Below are 21835 nucleotides of genomic sequence, written 5' to 3' on the forward strand. Positions count from 1 at the left end.
GCAAAAGAAAGTAAGTCATTCAGGTTTGAAACAACATGAGGGTGAGTAGTTAAATGATGATATCATTTATTTATTTATTTATTTTTGTTGAACTATCCCTTTAATCATACCTTTTTTTTAATAAATGAAATGATACTCTAAAGAAGAAAATAAAACTACCAGCAGGTGGCGGTAAAGGTCTTTATGAGTCAATTCGTTCAAAAGGCTGATTCATTCAGGAATTCAGTAAACGGCTCTCTCTATGGACTACTGAATCATTGGTTCACACGATTCGTTCAAAACGCGGATTCATTCAGAAATGAAACAGCGCTGTGTTGCTCAGAGACGCACATCAATTCTGCTGTGGCTTTTAGGTAATATTTTCGTTGGCAAAATTGAACAAAAACTCAAAATTGTGTTCAAAATATATTCAAAACTTCTTATTTACTGTACTGTTGTATAAAATCACATTTGCACTTGTTCTTCAGCACTCGTGTGATATAGCTCTTGCTGCTCGTGGGATATAGTCTATCGCTTATCCTATGATATAAATATGAGACAGAAACTCATACAGAGGCATTTTTTGCACTAACATCTTGAATTTTAGGGCATAACTGCATTTATGGAGTTGTTGCCCTGCATCATATTTGTCAACAGTCCACTGCATGAAATGTAAGATGACGTACAGATCTGGGGGCGTAGCCAGTGCGTTAACTGCCTTAAAATATTTTAATTGCGTTATTTTTTTCATAACTAATTAATTAAGTTAACGCGTTAAACTGACAGCATATGTATATATATATAAATATATAATACCAAGACAATGGTATTTCAGTTATTCTTCTTAAAATTTCAAGTTCAGGAGTTGATTCAGGAGTTGATTCATGTGTTCAATGTGTTACTTGCTGTTTCTTTTTATTAAATGTGAAATTAGTTTCTATGTTTTCTTCAGTGTGTGCTACAAGTGGCCCAAAATACTTGTACATATACTGACTATAGAAAGATTGCAGCTATTAACTAAAAAATAACACTGCAACTCGTGCCATTTCAGGTGAATGATGTGTGTATAGTAAAATAACTGATTTGTGCATGGCAGGGCCTTGAGAACCTTCCCTGAGAGAGAACACACTGCAGCAAGAATACAGCCATGGTAAAAGACACTTCCATTGCACTGCACCGCACCCACGTCAAGCCAAATATACAACACATGCGTCAAACCATAGAAGCCTGGCCATGAAAGATTCAGTAGGCTTAACACTGTCACGTGGAGCCCGTCATTCATTATCCATGGGGATAACTAGATTCTAGGTAGTTGGTGGATTCAGCTGGTGATATTCACAGCTTGAGCACGGAGATGGCAAACTGTCCAGTGGGGAAGCATGGAACTGTAATTACGTCTATGCTCAAATATTTGGAGGATGACGGATTAGCTGTTAGTGAGGGGTAGGATCAGTGGCGTCGCTAGTGGGGGGAAAAGGGTGACAGACTGCATAGGGCCCAGAGGTTTGTGGGGCCCCACATGCCCCTTAAAATGCCCTTTTAATATTCCAAGATGGCAGAACAAAGCAAAAAGTGCCAAAAACTGAAAGGGAGATCAGAAGAAATAAACACAATAATAGGGAGGCTGCCGTGAAGGAGCTGATGTGATATCTCTCCCTCTCATCATATTTTATAGCTCATTATCTCAGATGTGGCACAACATGAGAAATGACAGGCTCTTCAAACAGCCCTCATATCACACTCTTCCTCAAAATGGAAGAAAATGTCACCAAAAACTGCAAGATTGTGGATGGTTAGGTGTGTGTGTGCAGCTATCGGGGACAGGAGCTATAACTAAAGCCTATTACATCTCAGTATTCATCATACATCTGATCATTACGGCTTTGGCTATTTATTATCCTACCCATCCAAAATAATAAGAATGTTCACACACCCATTTCATAACTATACTTTATATTATACCATCCATGCAATGGGTCCCACAATCTCCTACAGTGTTATGTGCTGTACAATATCTCAAGATGTCTTTCTGAACAAGTTAGTTATGTTGTTTTTACATAACAAGCATAAAATCCTGAGGGATATCACTGAAACTAGCCAATGAGAATTTCTCTGTATTTTGCATATTACATATTTAATACTGTGTAACTTACATTTTAGACACTATATTGCCAGATACTTTTTGTCTGTTTTTGTCCACTCAACAAAAATTGTTCCAAACAACACCACAGCAAAACCGCTACAAGCTGCAACACACTGGGGTGTCTATCAATTCCTGAATCAGAAACCGGTTTAACTTCTGAACAAATCGGCTGAATTAATGATTCAATGATTCGCCCGTGAATGAATCAGCATTTTTGAATTAAATTCAAGTTTTCAATTCAAGTTTATTTGTATAGCGCTTTTCACGAAACAAATCGATGCAAAGCAACTTTACAGAAAATTACGTTTCTACAATATATTTAGTAGTAGCTTGTCAGTGGTGACTATGTCAAATTGATGTGCATATGGCAGAAATGTATGGTAAAACGAATGAATCAGTGAATCACTCAATAAAACAGTCACTTGTCGCCACCTTTTAGACAATTCAGCAATTCGGCAACAATCAAACTGCTCATAATCAAATTGACAAATACAGATTGGTCTTCCTGAGTCTAATGAGGTTAATCATATTCGCTGATCATTTGAAATCTGTCCTGATAATATTCACACTTGCTACTCATTCAGATCAATTAGTAGATTAGAAATGCAGCTAATTTATTTATTTAAAATAAATCCTTGTATACCTTGTATTTAATTCTAAATTTAATTTTGTATACCTTGTATTTAATTCTAAATCAATTAGAATCAATTAGATTCTTCAAGAATCGGCTAAAAACACATCTCTTCCATCTTTATTTGACCCTCTAACTCTAGCACTTTCTATTATAATTCTATTCTTTATTAAAAAAAATAAAAACATGCCCCTTTTAGACTTGCACTCTATTTATTTACTAACTGCTTGGTAAGTGTTGTTCTCATGGAATCTCTGAAACGTACCGACATTGATTGGGATTTCTTTGTTTTCCGTTGCACTGTTTCCTTTGAATCACAGAGCTGCATGGCTTCCCTAAACATTATATATGTATCTAGGCTATGAGCAGTCGATGCCTTTGGTATTGGATCTTTTCTAACACTGCAGGTTTAGACTTGAATCTGGGGCATGAAGTACTCGGGGTTCATTTTTCTCAAAGCACACCCTAAATTAAGCACTGAGGGGTATATATTTTGTAACGGAGAAGTTGCTGTAGTCTGTAGTTTGTTTAAACAGGTCAAACCATCTTAACAGTCATGTTCTGTTGAGATTTATTAGGGCCCGAGCACCGATGGTGCGAGGACCCTATTGGAATTGCTCAGTTTCTTCTTCTTCTTATCCAAAATGAATCAAATTCATGAAACTCTGCACACGTGCCAGAAGTGGAGAAAATGTACATCTGATATGGGTTTCAGAAGTGGGTGTGGCAAAATTGCTTAATAGCACCGCCTATAAAATTTCAACAAAGTACCCCTTGAGCTATGTCTCACATACATGTTCGAAATTTGGTAGACACATGTAACACACCAATACCTACAAAAAAAGTCTCCCGGTATGAAGTCTGAAACTCAGCAGGAAGTCTGTCATTTTGAATTTTCTCGACAAGTTTTGTGCCGTTTTTGCCATTTTCAGGCATTGTATTTAAACAAACTCCTCCTAGAGATTTAAACAGATTAACACCAAATTTGGTCAGTGTAAAAGCCCTTTGTGATGTTAAATTGCCAAGATCTTGAGTTTTCATTGAAGGGTGTGTCAGTGGCGGCCTGACAAACTTCGATGTTGTTCGGAAGTTGTTATAATTTAGGCATACAATGTCCGATCTGCCCCAAACGTTTGATAAGAGTCCTGTCCTGAACACATGCCCATGCCCATATTCAGATACAGTCATAGCGCCACCTGCTGGCAACAGGAAGTGGAATGTTTTATGCTCTAACGAACTCCTCCTAGAGATTTAATGACATCAGCATTATATTTGGTCAGTCTATGCTAAAGGCCTTTGCAATGTTAAATTGCGAAGATCTTGAATTTTCGTTAAAGGGCGTGTCCGTGGCGGCGTGACAAAGTTTGATGTTTCGAAATGGAAAAGGAAGTTGTTGTAGCTCAGCCATAAAATGTCCGATCTGCCCCAAATTTCACACATTCGATAAGAGTCCTGGCCTGAACACATCTAAAGGCCAATATTCTGTTATAACCATAGCGCCACCTGCTGGCAACAGGAAATGACTTGTTTTAAACTAACTTAAACATGCAATGTCCAATCTGCACTAGACTTCACATGTTTGGTAAGAGTCCTGGCCTGAAGACATCTAAAAGACAATATACAGTTATAATCATAGCGCCACCTGTTGGCAACAGGATATGTCATGTTTTACACTAACTCAAACATACCATGTTCAATCTGCACCAAACTTCATATGTTTGATCAAAGTCCTGGCTTGAAGACATCTACATGCCAATATTCAGTTATAGTTATAGCGCCACCAGCTGGTAGCAGGAAGTTTGGCACATATAAATGACTTTGACATATTCCTCCTATATTTACCACTTTAAAAGCATATTGCCCACCATTTGCTGTTTCCCTAAAGCTACCGGATGACGGTGTGCCCGGGTGTGAGGGCCCTTTTGAATGCTGCTTGCAGCTTTAATTTTGAAATGTTATGTTTGGGGGTCCAGGGCTCCAAATATTTATGTGCAAAAATAATAAGTCTTAATAAATAATAAAAATATTACAATTATAAGCTCAACCAGGTAACTAACAGTTTTGTAAGATGACCGATTATCCCTGACCAGGTAGTTCAGTTAATCAGCCAACTAAACCAGATTGGACCAGCTAATGAGCAGTCAGAAGCTAGTTTTAGCTGGATAATTTCCTCAGGGATTTAACAGCATGCTGTATGTTGTGACAGTGATAGATGTGGAAAAATAATGTTGTATTTTCACAGATAAGTAGAAAAACTTGACAAACACCCACTGACAACAAAACCGCAGTCAAAATCCCATGTGGTTACCACAAATGTCACATCCTTCAAAGCCACCGTGACCATAGCTCTCATGACAGTGACATCTTCATTATCAGAGATGCTATTTCCAACCCAGCGAAAGATGATCTAATTTAGCTCTCCCTGAAAGCGCTGATAGACTCAAACTTGTGAGTTAAGCTGAGAGAGGTAAAGTATGGCCTCTCCAAACACCGGCAGCCTGCTGTTAACTCATCATGATCTGACCATGAGGCTCCCGTGTTGCCCCAGGCATCTGCCTTAAAAGCTTAATATAAAATATGAATCACAGCTCCAGGAAGACAGATTCAAACATCATTTTCACTTATTTTCATGGTTTCTAAAACCTGCTAGTCTCCAACCAGGAGCTGTTTACGTCAGAGGCCGGGCAGCAGGATAATATCTGCACCAAATGAAGTTTACAGACCAACAGCATCTCTGGCAGGACTAATGCAAATCATGCTACAGTCAGTTTCTTTCAGCTGTCTGTTTAAAATAAAACACACATATATTTAAATAATATAGGATGTGATTATTTAAATGACCTAAATACACATTTTAAAATTATATGAAACACAAATATTGGAAAAAAGATCAATACAGAATAAAGTCAAATAGTTTTATAAAGCATGAGCTTGAGTAAATGATGATGGCATTTTCATTTTGGTAGAACTTTGGTAGAACTTTAAAAGCTGGAGAATCTGTCAATGTCTACAGTGGTTAAATTAAGGCCCTCGAAACAAGACCTGAATGTCTACAAATCAGTAAATGATCTTCATTATCACTGACCTTTATCTCTGAGATGTTATGTGTGAGGGGAAAATAACAGAGAGAATCAGTTTGTGAGATAAGTTGTCGTAATGACAGATGAGAGCTGCAATTTAATCCTGCTTAATACTGCGGAAATTTTATTCTGTACACTGGCCACGGATGGCTTTAGATTACTCTCTTTCTCTCTCTGAGCCAGAGTGCGTAGATGACATGAGAAAAGGATTGATCTGTTCCGTGCCTCTCCGTTGTCTCATTGCATTTTGTTATTGTCGTAGACAGCTGATAGCAGCTAGCATCTCTCATCAGTGATAAGGTCGGGCATGGAAACTTTCTTTGCTCACTTGGAGGAGGAAATGACAGTCTGCCTCTGCGAAACAAAGCCAGTCCTGTTTGGGTTGTTTAACAGACTGGTTTTATGAGCTGCTCACATAGACAATGAGATCAATAGAAATCAAAATGGAACCTATTTGCTTTCCTAATGCACGTTCCTGATCTTATGGTAAATGATCCATTGGTCATTATTGCAGAAATAGAGTATAGTTTAGCTTTGTAATATTCCAAAACATAACTATAATAACATAAAATAATAAAAAAACATAATTATAATAACATTTCTCTGAAACAATTCTTTTTACTTTACTGAATACAATAAAATGTAACCCCCAATTAAAATAATATTAGATAAAATGAAAAATAATAAATAAAATAAATATATAATATAATACTCAGTTTTTAATGTATCTTTATTTCTTCCTGTTAATTTGATTATTTTTATATTACATAAAAATATTTTTATTGTTTTTTTTATATTTATTTATTTGTATTTATTTCAATATAAAACCTTAAAATATTTAAAACAAATATATAATATAATAATCAGTATTTAATTTACCTTTATTTCTTGTTAATTTTATTATTTAATTTTACATTTAAATTTAAATGTATTTATTTGTATTTATTTCAATATAAAACCTAAACCTAAAATCTATACATAACATCTAAACATAAAAAATAGAGAAAAATTTGAGAAAACATCAAATTATATGTTATAAGAAAATTTACTTTACTGAATATAATATAATTTATATTCAAAATTTTAATATAATATAATAATCAGTTTTCATGTGCTTTTTATTTTTATTTAATTGTATTACTTTTATATTACATAACATATTTTATATTTATGTATTTGTATTTATTTTATATATAAAAATGTGTCTAAAATTGAAATGTAAACAAAAAATAGTCAAATATTAAATGATTTATTTGTAGAATAATTTACGTCATATACATTTATAACTTTGGTGAAAAGCTTTCATCTTGGTTAACAGCAGCTGCATACACAGCACAGTGCATGTTGATGTATGTTTCTACACAACCCCACCCAGCACTTCCCTCTTCAGCTCTCCCTTGATGAAACAGCCAGCTGGGTCTTACATAACCCCTGCTTTCTGAGTTCACGTATGCACCTATTTTCCTGCTCCCGTGTGCAGTTTCTCTCCCTTTAATCATGTGCTGTAATGAACATAATGCACGCAAAACAATGAGCTTCATGAAGAAAGATATTCACATAATTCAGAAATGTTATACGGCGTCTATGTAACATGCATAAAACAGTCAATCTGGTGTTTTAATTGCAGGTATTGGGGTTCATTTTTATATTCAGTAATTAATTTCAATCATCTGCTGGAGAACCAAATGAAGATGCTTGCCTGGGATTTGCTTCTCAGGTGTGCCATGGTTTAATGTACTGTAGTCCCAATTTTATATATATATGGGGTCAAAGGCCATCACCCATGGTGGTTTGGATGTAAGATCACATGGTAATTGGTTAAAAATAGCTTTGAAACTTTGAAAGATCTATGTTGGGCGTCATGCAACAAAGGGTTAAATCTAATATCTTACAATGAAAGCAATGAAATGAACTACATGCATGTGCATTTTCAAATCTACAATATCTTCCATTTTTAATCTTGTGGTAGCCACACATTCGATAACGCTCTTTTAATACTATCACGCACACACACAGACAGATCGGGAAGGATAAATACAATCTGAGAGGTCCATTAAGCTGAAGAGCAGACGTGCATCTCACCCACGTCTATTTCTGAGGTCAGAGGTGCATGTATTACTATTACAAATTCCAGGTTATTGATTGATTCCCGTGCTTTGCAATTCAGCAGCGCACACATAAAACATGCTGGGTGAAGGGTTATCAAGATGTCCAATAGCTGACAAGACTCCATTTGTAGCATAGCACGTGTTAACTGAAACGACTTGTGTTTATGCACTTTCAGCATTACAGTTTTAACTCTAGATTAATTTTCAAAGTGTAGATGATGAGATTTAGTGCCGATAAGCAGGTGTGGCTCGCCCATTGTATTGTGGATTGCATCATATCGCTAATGGCAACCAGAGGCCTGTATCAGTGGGGCCCATTAGGAACACGCTAAGTCTTATTGATTTCCTTGACATGACATGACAAAATGTCCTCGTATCCATTAACCAAATGATACCCTTTGCAAGGCCTAAATTATCTTTAAATGGTAGGTGAACAAGAGTGAGTCTATAGATAACATGAGGTATTTTATCATCTCTGATTACAGCTATATAATTTTAATTTGAAGGTATCAGCTGCGTTTGGACTCCAAAATTAGCGTTTTGTTTAAAAATACATTAAGAAATAAGTGAACAAGTGGCCAGAAAAGCTTTAATGATATATAATTTCATAATTTTTCCATTGCAACTGGTAATAAACACAAGATTAAGCAAGTTCTTTCTGTCAGACCAGAAATCCAAATACTCCGCCCTCTTCATCTCTCATTGGCCAAACAAACAGCTGGCCCCACCCCACATTCATGTTATTGGTTGAGCCTGTTGCTATAAATCCTGCTGCTCAAACAAATAAAGCAATGTTTTGAAAATGTCACTTTTTGAAGACAACAAACTTCAAAACTTCAAATTCCATGGCATGAAAATTTCACTTTATGAGGTTTTTTAACATTAATACTGCTCAAACAAATAAAGCAATGTTTTGAAAATGTCACTTTTTGAAGACAACAAACTACGAACCGCTTGTAGTCCAACCCGATTTAATGAGAAAGTGTAAACGTTTTACGTTTTGGCGAACTGGTGTCAAATTTGTTTGAGTTCGTAGAAGTCGTAAAAAAAGAAACTTTTTTTTAAAGCATGAAAGTTTATCGCTAAACCTAATCCTTAGTGGAGGGCAAGAAGATCGTACAGAAACACAAACGAAATTGTACGAATTCTTACGAATTCACCAAAACATAAAATAGCTACGAATTACCATGAGAGTGTGATGTATAGTCGTAGGATAATAAACTAGGATACAAGAACTTTTATAATGCGTCCTGTTTCTGAATTACACACAATTTAATAGAAAATATTATCATGATATAATCGGAAATTGATTGGATGTTAAAAAAGTAGGCATTATGTACCAGAACGGAGTCAGACTGACTGCAGGTTTGCTAAAAATGGCTCTATGCAGCCTCAGTGATGTCAGCACTGAGTTGTTTTGATTAATAAATGAAGAAGACAAGTCGCAATATGTCAGTATGTCACAAAAAGACCAGGAATGCACATTAAGAAAGCCAAATTTGATTTCATATTGACTTAAACATCTGAAAAAGGAAACACATCACCTTTAAAGTCACGCACTACCCAATCACCCCAACCCTCTTTTGGCATTAAATAACTACTGTCAGGATTTACTAAAGACACACGGTGAAAAATTAGCGACGAAAAGGCATGGACACAGTCATTTTTTGCGGCTGACCTTATTGCATATGTATTGGAGTTTCCCTCTCAGACGCAAAATTGGCGGGAGGAGAGTACTGTTTGCTTGTTTGCGAACTTACGCTAATTTGTGCAGCTCTTGTTGGCCATTATGGAAATGAGATGTTGCATCTTCTTGTTCATAGTCAGTAGAACTTTCCACTCCCATCTGCGCTTTTTTGGAATTGAGCTCTGGCGCTAATTTGCCTTGTTTAGTAAATCTGGCTTCAAATGTGCACCATAACACATGCCTTAGATAAAACATGATGGCTCAACCACTTCAAATGAATTTTAAAACCGTCAATGTCCATAAAATATCTTTGTGCGAATGCAAAATTATTCAATTAAAAAGCAGCACAAAGGGAGTAAATCACAGAGGCTCAGGGTGAAAATCAGCCATGTTGATCAATTAGGGAGAACCCTGCAGCGAGCGGAGCCCTAGTAAAATATTAAAGAGTCTGCAGACATTCATGCACTTACTAAATTCAGCAACATTTCCTTCTACGGCTGACTATTAATACATATATATATATATATATTATTTATTTATAATTCTGCTTGTTATTCAAAGAAAGCTCCTTACTAACAACTGAGTATTTGTGATGCCTAGCGAGATGCTTGTGGTGATGTTGACTGTAACACCTGTCATGCTCTTGACATATAAACAGATAAAAAAAAAGTTTAATCCTCATGGTTTCAGGAAGCTGGTTCAAACAAAAGAGAGGAAGAGTGAGAAAAAAACAGAGCTCGTTCTGCTCCAGCATTTTTTTCTGCTCCCTCTTGAGATTCACTGTCCAGAAAAAAGCTTCTCTCGCAAACATAAAACACAAGCCAACTGTAGGACTGCAAAATTGGCATTACATTAACTGCCAACGCTAGGTTGAAAAAACAGCTCTTTTGCACAAGCTCACATTCAGTTTTGTCCATGTAGCTTAGTTACAGATGACTAAGATATGAGCAGTAGATAAAGACAGAGGAAAAGTTAGTTGTGAAATTGACTGTGAAGTCCCTGTTTAGGCGGACAGTACAAATCGGAACAAATTGTACGTACAGTTTCTTATTAACCTAATCCTTTGTATAACAAGATCTCAGTGCTAAATGCTATTAGATTTCACATCTTTGCTTTATATTTGGATCATTGTAGAAAAAGAAGGTGGATTTAAATATATTATACTCAGAAATTGCTAGTAAATTTCACAATTAATTACAAAGAAATATCAGGTAAAACTTGTACTAAATGTGAAATTTTACATTTTTAATTGTGTGTGTGTGTGTGTGTATATATATATATATATATATATTCACCCATCTATAATAACTTTTCTAGTGTACGTCTATGGACGGAATCTGATCTGTGAATTTGGATAAGTATGAATGCTTTTTTCATGGAAATTATTCAAAATATAGTGAAATGTTGCTTTTCACTTGCAATAGTGACACAGGGTAAAGTTTGAATTGACCTACTGTCCCGTTGGACATAAGCCCCATCTTTTTAAATTTATGTTTGTAGTTTGAAAATTTTGAAAATTATTTAGAAAATTATTTAGAATACAGCAAAATGCAGCTTTTTGCTTATAATAGTGGCATAAGGTAAAGTAAGCAACAGGAACCAATGGGGATGGAGCTTAGCAAAGATTAAATTCCGAGGAATGGATTCAAACATGGTTGAAAATGAGTTTAGGCTCCTTATATTTTAAAAAATAGCCAAAATATTCATTAAAAGCAATGTTTTTTTTGTTTTTTTTTGCTATTTAGAAATGACAGTCATTCCAAATGAGCAGATTCCATGTGGGCCTGGATATATCCATATATCCGTTTGGGAATTGTGTGCTATTTTGAAAATTCTTAGCATTTGCCAACTCTACTTTGGAGATTTAGACTCATATCTGACTGTGGAACATTTAACACTATAGTGCAAAAATTGGCCTGAATTTGATGCAGTGTCTGAGTTTCGTTTCTGCTAACTCAAAGCAGTCTTCAAGATTTGTTTGCGCCCTGCATTCCCTCGCTGCGAGTCGCCTCTAATAAGTCATATTTCTATAACATGTTTTCTGCCTTTGATCACCAGGAATACACATAGGAGCAGTGTGAAAGCCACAGAAGACAGCTAATGATCCAACGATATCTGGGCGAGTGAGTTGGAAACGTTTTTTTTCTAGGTTTGCTTGACAGGTTAAGTTTAGTTACTATAATGAATAAATTCACATGCAGTTGCATAGCATTTACTACACAACTAGCTTCATCATGAACGATTAATGAACAGTTTTTGTATCTGAGAAAGACTATAATGGTTCTTCTGGTGCCCACGAGACATTTAGAGGATATAAATAATGCGTATGTTTTTATCCACTGCAAGGAGATCCCCCACCCTTCGGTACACAACTAGCACAAACACAATTTATAAATACACAACTTGCATTCGCCCACACATTTCTGAACACACATGCTGGAGTGCACTGAAAGTGATAAACATAAATTTTATAGTTTAATCAGTTCACACTCTTGCATCATTGCACATCTCATTTTCATAAAAGTAATGATGCTTTTCATGTCAAAAAGAGAAGGCCAACAGATTTCTCTTCTATTCTGTGATTATCTAAATACTCAAATTTACAAAAAAAATACTTTATCATATTAGATTATTATTACATCACTTAGTCGCTGTGGGAGAAATATTTTCACTGTGTATTGATTATTTAACTGCTTCCAAAATCTACTCAGCAGCAACCAGACGCTCATTGATTCATTCTATAAACGGAGGCATCATCTAAACCCCTCAATGTCTTCGGTCACAGTTTATTTGAAAGAAAAACTCCCTTTAGCTGAGTTTTCTGTGCACTGAAATCTTCAAACATGGTTTTTCCCTTTAATATTTCATAAAGTTTTACTCTGCAGAGTCTCAATGTGCACTGCAACCTCTAGTATGGACTTTCAAGACAAAAAAAAGCAGAAGAAACCATTTTATTCACTATATCACTATATCTATATCTAGTACACAAGACACATAAACAAACAATCAACTTTCTTACCGTCAAATTATGCTGACTATGCACCAAAATAGTCCCTCTATTTTTAAAAAGGTACAAATTTACAATCCCCCAAAAAGCTGAGTATCCGGTAATAACGGCCTGTGTTCAAACATGAGAGAGAGGGATCATCCAGACAGCCAGCAGAGATGCTGAACAGAAAGATTAGGATGCGAGCGCTCCCACTCGCACTCTCCCTCCCTCCTCCCAATCCGTTCATTATAGGAGGAGCTCCCTGAACACGCCCAAGCAACTCACAATGGAAGCGTCCATCCCTACCTCTGCTCCTCGCTCACTCCCACATGTGCCAAAGCTGGCGGGAGGGAGCAGCTACTGTTTGCGATAGAAAGAGAGAGAGAGATGGAGGGCGAGATACTGTAGAGAAAACAAGAATGCACATCAGGGAGGAGGAATTGGGCTTGGCAGATGGATAGTTGCTGATGGGAGGGGGTCTCTGCTTTATAATTGACTGATGGGTTTGGTTAAGTGTACTGGGATGAATATGCAAAACACGTTACAATAGCTAACCTGAGTCTGTCTGTCTATCTATCTATCTATCTATCTATCTATCTATCAATCATACGTAACATTAGCAAACCTGAGCACTTCACTTCACTCCATTATCTATCTATCTATCTATCTATCTATCTATCTAACAAACATTAGCAAACCTGAGCACTTCACTTCACTTCATTATCTATCTATCTATCTATCTATCTATCTATTTATCTATCTATCTAACAAACTTAACATTAGCAAACCTGAGCACTTCACTTCACTTCACTTCATTATCTATCTATCTATCTATCTATCTATCTAACTTAACATTAGCAAACCTGAGCACGTCACTTCACTTCACTTCATTATCTATCTATCTATCTATCTATCTATCTATCTATCTGTCTGCATGTCTGTCTGTCTGCATGTCTGTCTATCTATTGGCTGGTCTGTCTTTCTGTCTGTCCGTCCGTCCATCCATCCATCCATCCATCCATCCATCCATCCATCCATCTACAATATCTGTCTATTTGTCTGTCTATCTATCACTTGTTGGCCAGTCTGTCTGTCTGTCTATCTATCTGTTTATCTATCCAACATTCAGCTCATAAAAGAAAAAAAAAACATCTCTATTTTTACCGACTGCAGTGCTCTCACCTGGCAAGGTGTGTGTGTCTGCCAAAGTGCTTCAGGGTTTGCCATATGGAAATGCTGCATAGTCTGTACTTAAGAACAATGAATTGCCTAGAGTCTGATGCAAAAACCTCCAACAACTCAAATGTGAATAAAGCAGATGCCGTAAAAACTGTTGTTGTTTCACTTACCATGGAGGCTTTCTGCTTGACCTTGACTTGCACTGGATGTGTTTAGTAAAGCATTTAAAGAGTTTGAGTCATTAGTGTTGACAGGCATATGTGAATTTTTAACAACATTTTGATTTGACATGCTTTTCTTGTGTTCCCACGCATTGTGTTATGTTGAATCATTAAGTAATGTTTTTGAAAGAAATCTCTTATGCTCACCAAGGCTGCATTTATTCAATCAAAAAGTGAAACGGTAAAAACAGTATTGTGAAATGATATTGCAATTTAAAAGAACTGTTTTCTATTGTAATATATTTTAAAAATGTGATGGAATTTTAGAAGCTGAATTTTAGTATATCACATCTTCCACAAAAATATTATGCAACAAAAACAGTTTTCAACACTGATAATAATAAGAAATGTTATTATTAAAATTAGCATATTAGAATGATTTCTGAAGAATCAATTGACCCTGAAGACTGGAGTAATGGCTACTGATGTAGCTTGCCATCACAGGAATAAATAACAGATAACAGTTAAATTAGTTAATAGTGAATGTTAGTAGTGTTGCCACTTTTAGTTAGCTAATCTCCAAAACTGGTGTCTGCATCAGAGAAGCTTATTACAACAAAAACAGAACAGAACAGAGCAATAGATCAGATCTTTCTGAATCATGCTCATATGGATAATCAACCATGTTCTTGCTGTATTTCTGCACCAACCTACTGCATAATAGATTTGGAACCTACTATGATGAATACAGTCATGCAGCATTTATATGGTACAGGGGGAGAGACTTTCTGCCTGATCAAATATGGAGCTCCAGCAAGTGCAGTGCGATTCGAATGCTTCTTCCATCTGTTCCCACCCCTGCACTGCCCTCTGGTCCACCCCCTGTCATCAGGCCTGGTTGGTTTGACCTGCTGCTGGGCCGTCATTATAAAGAGTGGATGTCCCACACAGGAAAGGGAAAAGCTCACTAATCCCACACCACATAATTCTGCTTGCAAGAGGATTAGGGTCAGACATTGGGTACAGCCCATGACCAGATTCAAATCATGCACCCTTGCCCACCCCTCATCTGCCATCATCACCATCATCTTCATCATCATCATAATCACTGCCCTGTACCCTGGAATTAACCAAAACAAGGGACTTTCCGAGGTTGGGAAAACACACTATATATTGTCACATCTATCGAGTGATTGCGTTGTTTCTGAGCTGAAGCCTTGTCTATTTCTGCTTGGGTGGAAATGAACGATTTCTCCATCCATGTGAGGAAGACAGGAACATCGCAGGTTGAGATGCCTTTTGAGACATCTTTGACAAAGTGAGAGTTTTAAACAATCTTCACTTCAAATAAAGGACGAAAGAAAAGAAAAGAAAAGGTGACACTTTACACTAAGGTTCTATTAGTTAACGTTAGCTTCTATTCCACAGATAACTAATAAATCAATCAATCAGATAAATCATATTTTCATTGAATTAAATGTTTAAATATAAAAGTATTTTCAGAACTATGGAATTTATAATGTAGAATATTAAAAAAACGGATATTCATTTTGAGATTTGATAAAGATTACAGTTTTTGAAACTGGACTGATACAATAATTTAAAAAATCTATAATACTACCAGATAACTTGTATATGATAGCAATATATTGTGCAACCCTATAGTAACTGATGAGTAACATATAAGCAAAATGCCATAATGAATCGATAAACACCTAATATCCATTCTAAGACCCAAAGCAAAGCAAATTTTCCTCGCAGCCCCACAAAATTATTACTTGGTGCAAACATTTCATTTTTGAGACAGCTACTTATAGGAAACACTCAGACAGGCTCTGTATAGTGCAGAATCATTGTGCTTATATTTCCACACTGCTTAAGTACTCTTCTGGCTCGGAAACAGCATTCCTTGCCCATCAGTTAGGAATGATGGGCCAAGGATTGACCGAATGCAGTATATTCTGCAAAGCATTGGCTTGTGTTTAACTAGAATTAGATTTTTGGGACGTGCAAATCAGTCTACGGCACTTAGTTTAGTTTAGTCTAGTGAATCAATAAACGTGAAACCTCAGATGCTGATTACAACTTCTATCAGCTCTGCCTTAGAAAGCCAGTGATTGGCTGATGCCCACATCACTCAAATTAGAGTCCCGCCCTCTCTGAGTAAAAACTGGGATTTTTGCAGTTAGTATTTGATGGCTCGAGTTAGGATGGATGTTTGGTAACCCTCATCAACAGATTAGTAGACAAGCCTTTACAGTAATCAAACAGGACCAGTTGTCAGTGAACTCTGGAGTAGATCATCATTAAAGTCTAAAAAGGACTAGGAAGAGACCCCCCAGTCCCCCATGAGATATAAATCAGAATGGGACTAGCAGTAAGCGCTTTGCCGAAGCTCTCATCTGCTCTGGATGATCCACCAATAAAAACTGGTGATATATTGCACAAGTGAGAACATGGTGCTGAGATTCACTGCAGCGAGGGACCTCAGAGCATTTAGTCATTACAGTTTCTTAATAGAACAATTCATTATGAAGTCAAACACATAAAGTGACGTAGATTAGATTGGGTCTGCATCCGTAGATTTTTATATGATTTTTAATACATATATATTTTTTAATACATATATATTTAATGTTTTTGAAACATGCATTTATTTGATAAAAAATATAGTAAAACAGTGATATTGTGAAATATGACTACAATTTAAAAGAACAGTTTTAGATTTTAATATATTTTAAAATGCAATCTAGTCCTGTGATCAAAGCTGAATTTTCAGCATCATTAATCCAGTCTTTAGTGTCACATGATCCTTCAGAAATCATACTAATATGCTGATTTGCTGCTCAAAAAACCTTTCTTACCATTATCAACGTTGAAAACAGTTGTGCTGCTCAATAATTTTGTGGAAACTGTGATACATTTTGTTTTTCCAGATTCTTTGATGAACAACAAGTTCAAAAGAACAGCATTTATTTGAAATATAAATATTTTCTAGCATTCTAAATATCTTTATTGTCACTTTTGATCAATTTAATGCATCCTTTCTGAATAAAAGTATTTATTTCATAAATGTCATAAATTTCATATTTCAAATTGCATTTACAATTTTTTTTTAATCAAATATTCAATGCTCCTGAATAAACATGTCCTCTCTTCCTATAATATGACTTGTCACTGACAAGCAAATCATAGCTGTCACCTAAACTGTTTTCTAAAGGTTATTTGCTAATTCATAATAAAAAATTAAAAAAAATGTATGAATATGTCATAGACGTTTGTCTAACCATTTCATAAGGTGTAACTTACATGATATCTTACTGTTGAAAAATGCTTATACTGCTATCAATATCACCAACCCTGTTACTCTTTAAATGCAGAATTTATTGAAAACACAAATAGTACCTGGCAACCCACAAAGAGGCCAGGTGCACCCGGTCTGCATGTGGGGGTGGATTATCTTTTCAAACAACTGAATAGATGCTGGGCTGCTGAATAAACAAACCACAGAGGTAATGTCTCGGCCGCCTTTGCTCTCTTGAAGCAAGCAGCAGATAAGCACGTCATTCTGGATGTCCAATTATCATATACTTCAGTGTGCATTGAGCTAGTAAGATAAAATACTTGCTAAGAACTTGTTTATACAGTACAATTTAATTTAATTTTGGCTTAAAAAATTTCCACGAATGCTACTTATAGTCAAAACAACGTCTCCATACACGCCCACATGACTTTTATTCACAATACAGTCATTATGTTGACCATATGTCCGGTACAGTTTGTCTAAAACTCGGTTTTAGCATTGTTGCAGCTAATGGTTTTTGCTGTTTGTTCACATTCACCAGTGGTAATTATAGACATCACTTAGAAAGATTTAACCTGCTCAAGTCTGGTCAATTCTACTAATGAGAGATCTGACATTTAGCAAACTCTCAAGACTTGTATCACTTCTGCCTTTGGTGTCTCAGTTGGAGCCTCCTGCAGAAAGGTCAAGCTCATCTCTTTGAGCGATTGCTTGGCCGGGTGACTGTGACTCAGATTGGAAAGGTGTTGATGATGTATGAAACAGATCCGGGCTTACCTGGTCCACGTCTGGACTGACTTGGGGGGGTCACATACAGTACATCACACCGGCTCATCAGTCAGATCTGGACAGTCTTTATTTAGCTTCTTTCCAATGGCCTTATACAATGATACATCCGACACAAAGGCAAAAAATAATGCAATAAGTTATACAAAATTATGAAAGTAGATAATCATACAGACATTTTAAACCAAAGAGAGATTAATAATCAGAAATATTAATATTATGCTCTTTTATAATTCTGTGAAACCCATATATTTCTTCAAAAATTAGGCCTAAGGACAATTCAACTGATTTTTAAATTGATAGGATTTTAGTATAAAATGGAGTATTTCTGCTTGATTTCTGCACTGTATATACACACTATCACTCAAAGGTTTTGGAAAAAAATAATACTTTTATTCAGAAAGGACGCATTAAATTGCAAAAGTAACAATAAATAGATTTATAATGTTACAAACAATTTTTATTTCAAACAAATGCTGTTCTATTGAAATTTAACAAATAATCCTGAAAAACAAAATGTTGTCAGTTGTCACAAAAATATTAAGCAGCACAACTGTTTTCAACAATGATAATAATAATAACAATGTTTCTTGTAGAGCAAATCAGCATCATAGAATAATAATAATAAATTATATTTGAAAATTTATTAAAATAAAGTTTTTTAAAAAAATTTTAAAATTATAATATAATATTTCACAATATTAGTTTTTACTCTATTTTTGATCACATAAATGCAAAATTGGTAAGCATAAGAGAATAAAAATAAAAAAAAAACATAAAAAAACTTTAAAACAAACACATATAGTTTGTATATAATCAAATGCATTAAAAAAATTAACCCTGAAGTCAAGCCACAGGTGTGTCCAGACTAATGTCTTGGGGAAAAAAAATCACAATTAGGATGCAAAAGAACATATTGTTTAACTGATATTATTTAAATATTCTTCAAATGATACTCAAAGCATCTGTACATCTAAAATTTCTTCATGCATATTGATTTGTTCTCCTTTTGTTGTCTGAATCTCTTTGCACTAGTAACTTGCTCTTGCAACTTAGAAAAATGAAAACTCTAAAAATAATAATAATAATTAAAACAATTACCTGTTGCCGAAATCTTTATCACACAAGGTGTTCCTTTTGTTTTGTATTGGGTGGTTCTGGTTCAACAGAATGATGCAGAAAGAGGGGGAGAGAGTGAGAAAGTGAAGGAGAGAGGAGGGGTCTGGCCGTGGAGTTCCTTGATGCAGTCTGTGCAAGGACTGAATGCTAATCAGACAGAGGCCTTTCCCCATGCTTACAGCAGTGCACATACGTCTTGTCAGCCCCTGCAATGATACACACACACACACACACACACACACACAATGGGGTGCTGTGTGTACATTAATGAGGAAAAAAAATTAACTTAAATGATTTTAGCAAATGGCTGCAATATAACAAGAGTGAAAAATTTAAGGGGGTCTGAATACTTTCCGTACCCACTGTATATACTACTACGACTACTACTAGGCTACTACTACTATTCTAAGAATATACTCTACATAAATAATCTAATATGTTTTTCTAACAAACGAAACAGATCGTTGTGGGAGATGTGTGGGCAGGAAAAACTTGCATTAAAACATGCAGTCTATCATATTCTGAGGTAAATAGCGTCCTCTACTGATTAGATAAAATACTACAGGGTCGCATTTTTTTTCCTTTCCACATTGTTATAGCTACATTTAGGACAGATCTCCCAAACCTTATTAAAATAATGAATCCACGTGAGAAATCTGAAATTGTGTTCAAAACCATGGAAATTAGAACAATGGAGAACAACCATGAATAATGTATACGTTTTCTCATCCTTTTTAACATTATGGCTTACGCATTATGTCAGCATAAATCTGAGACAACAAAATAAGAATTTTAAACACTTTTTCTGCTAAACAAATTATTTCCCATTGCCTATTGGGAGAATCATTTGTTCTCCCACTGCTTTGTACTCCCTTGTTGAACTGGTTAAGCTCAAATTTTGCACTGTTATGGTTTCAATGGATAAAAAATAAAAAATGTACCATTACATTTTACATGGCTGCTCACCAAATAAATTAACACGTGGACATTAAATAATTATTTGAGTTGAAAATATTTTAGAAATGACTTTTTCTCAAAGAAATAGTACCTTACAATATACAAAACTATATTAGGCTACAGTAATAGTAATACTGAAGTCCTCAGACGTCATTTTCACTATCCATAACTGAGAAGTAAGATGGAGGCAGTTGTGTTGATGGCGCTGGTTTCAGTTACCCAAAAAAACGTTACCATGAGGACGACAAATATTAAGAAACATCTGACTTCTGAACACTATAATTGATCAGAATCTAGCATTTTATATGGAATTCATGAATATTTGCCTTCTTTATGAACATTTGCCTTACTTAGTGAACAGCTACAACCACCATTTACATTTATTAAAGCATCTCAAAAATTACTTTGTCTTAAATAATGTTATTCTAAATAATTGTTTAGGCTATTATACATAAAAAGAAAGTATATAAATTCTGAAAAATATATTGTTTTTCTACCATCTTGGCAATACCAGAAGTTCACAAACATGTCATATCACTCAGATTGTGAGTCTGTGCTGGGCAGCGACTTGCCGAGATCAGTGTGTTCTGGAGCAGCCCAGCATGACAGGAACCGGAGCCAGCGTTCCTCATGCGCTCTTATTTATTTAACCCAAGACAAACCCTAGAGAGAGAAAGAGAGAGCGATAAAGAGAGTAAGAGAAAGAAAGAAAGGCATCTCGATTCATTCAGAACCCAAAGAAAGCACCACAGCCCTTGACAGACAATAGACACGTGGTAGCAGTGAAACCAGAGGAGATTCTTGGGCCTTTTCTCCATCTTTCTTCTTGGCTGCAGCACTGAGAGAAAATAAGTGCAAAGAAAGAGAGGGGAATTAGTGGATCTATATAACTAAAAAGAATGCCTATACACTGGAATTGCAGTGGATGGTTTTGGTATACAGAATGTTTATTTAGTCTTACCTTAATTTCAGATGCATAGACACATAATTTAGATTTAGACAGACAGACAGACAGACAGATAGATAGATAAATACAGAGAAAGATAGATAGATAAAAACAGAGAAATACAGACAGATAGACAGACAGAAATAGATATTAACACAGACAGAGGGACGGACTGACGGACGAACAAATAGATAGATAGATAGACAGACAGACAGACAGACAGACAGATAGATAGATAGATAGATAGATAGAGAAAAACAGACAGAAATACAGACAGATAGACAGACAGAAATAAATATTAACACAGACAGAGGGACGGACTGACGGACGAACAAATAGCTAGATAGACAGACAGACAGACAGATAGATAGATAGATAGAGAAAAACAGACAGAAATACAGACAGATAGACAGACAGAAATAGATATTAACACAGACAGAGGGACGGACTGACGGACGAACAAATAGACAGACAGACAGACAGATAGATAGATAGATAGAGAAAAACAGACAGAAATACAGACAGATAGACAGACAGAAATAGATATTAACACAGACAGAGGGACGGACTGACGGACGAACAAATAGACAGACAGACAGACAGATAGATAGATAGATAGATAGAGAAAAACAGACAGAAATACAGACAGATAGACAGACAGAAATAGATATTAACACAGACAGAGGGACGGACGGACTGACGGACGAACAAATAGACAGACAGACAGACAGATAGATAGATAGATAGATAGATAGATAGATAGATA

The 21835-nt window shown here is 35.7% G+C and overlaps 1 protein-coding gene across 1 annotated transcript in view; it reads right to left on the minus strand.

The window, feature by feature from the left end:
* Positions 1–12839, minus strand: part of LOC107714041 (synaptic vesicle glycoprotein 2B-like) — a 26183-nt gene extending 13344 nt beyond the window's left edge. The window contains exon 1 of the mRNA XM_016519733.1: positions 12648–12839. The gene's annotated coding sequence lies outside the window, so the exon portion shown is untranslated. The remainder of the gene's footprint in view (positions 1–12647) is intronic.
* Positions 12840–21835: the final 8996 nt, after the last annotated feature.

The sequence above is a fragment of the Sinocyclocheilus rhinocerous genome, unplaced genomic scaffold (genome assembly GCF_001515625.1).
Source record: "Sinocyclocheilus rhinocerous isolate Xijiao unplaced genomic scaffold, SAMN03320098_v1.1 scaffold568, whole genome shotgun sequence".
NCBI lineage: Eukaryota > Metazoa > Chordata > Actinopteri > Cypriniformes > Cyprinidae > Sinocyclocheilus > Sinocyclocheilus rhinocerous.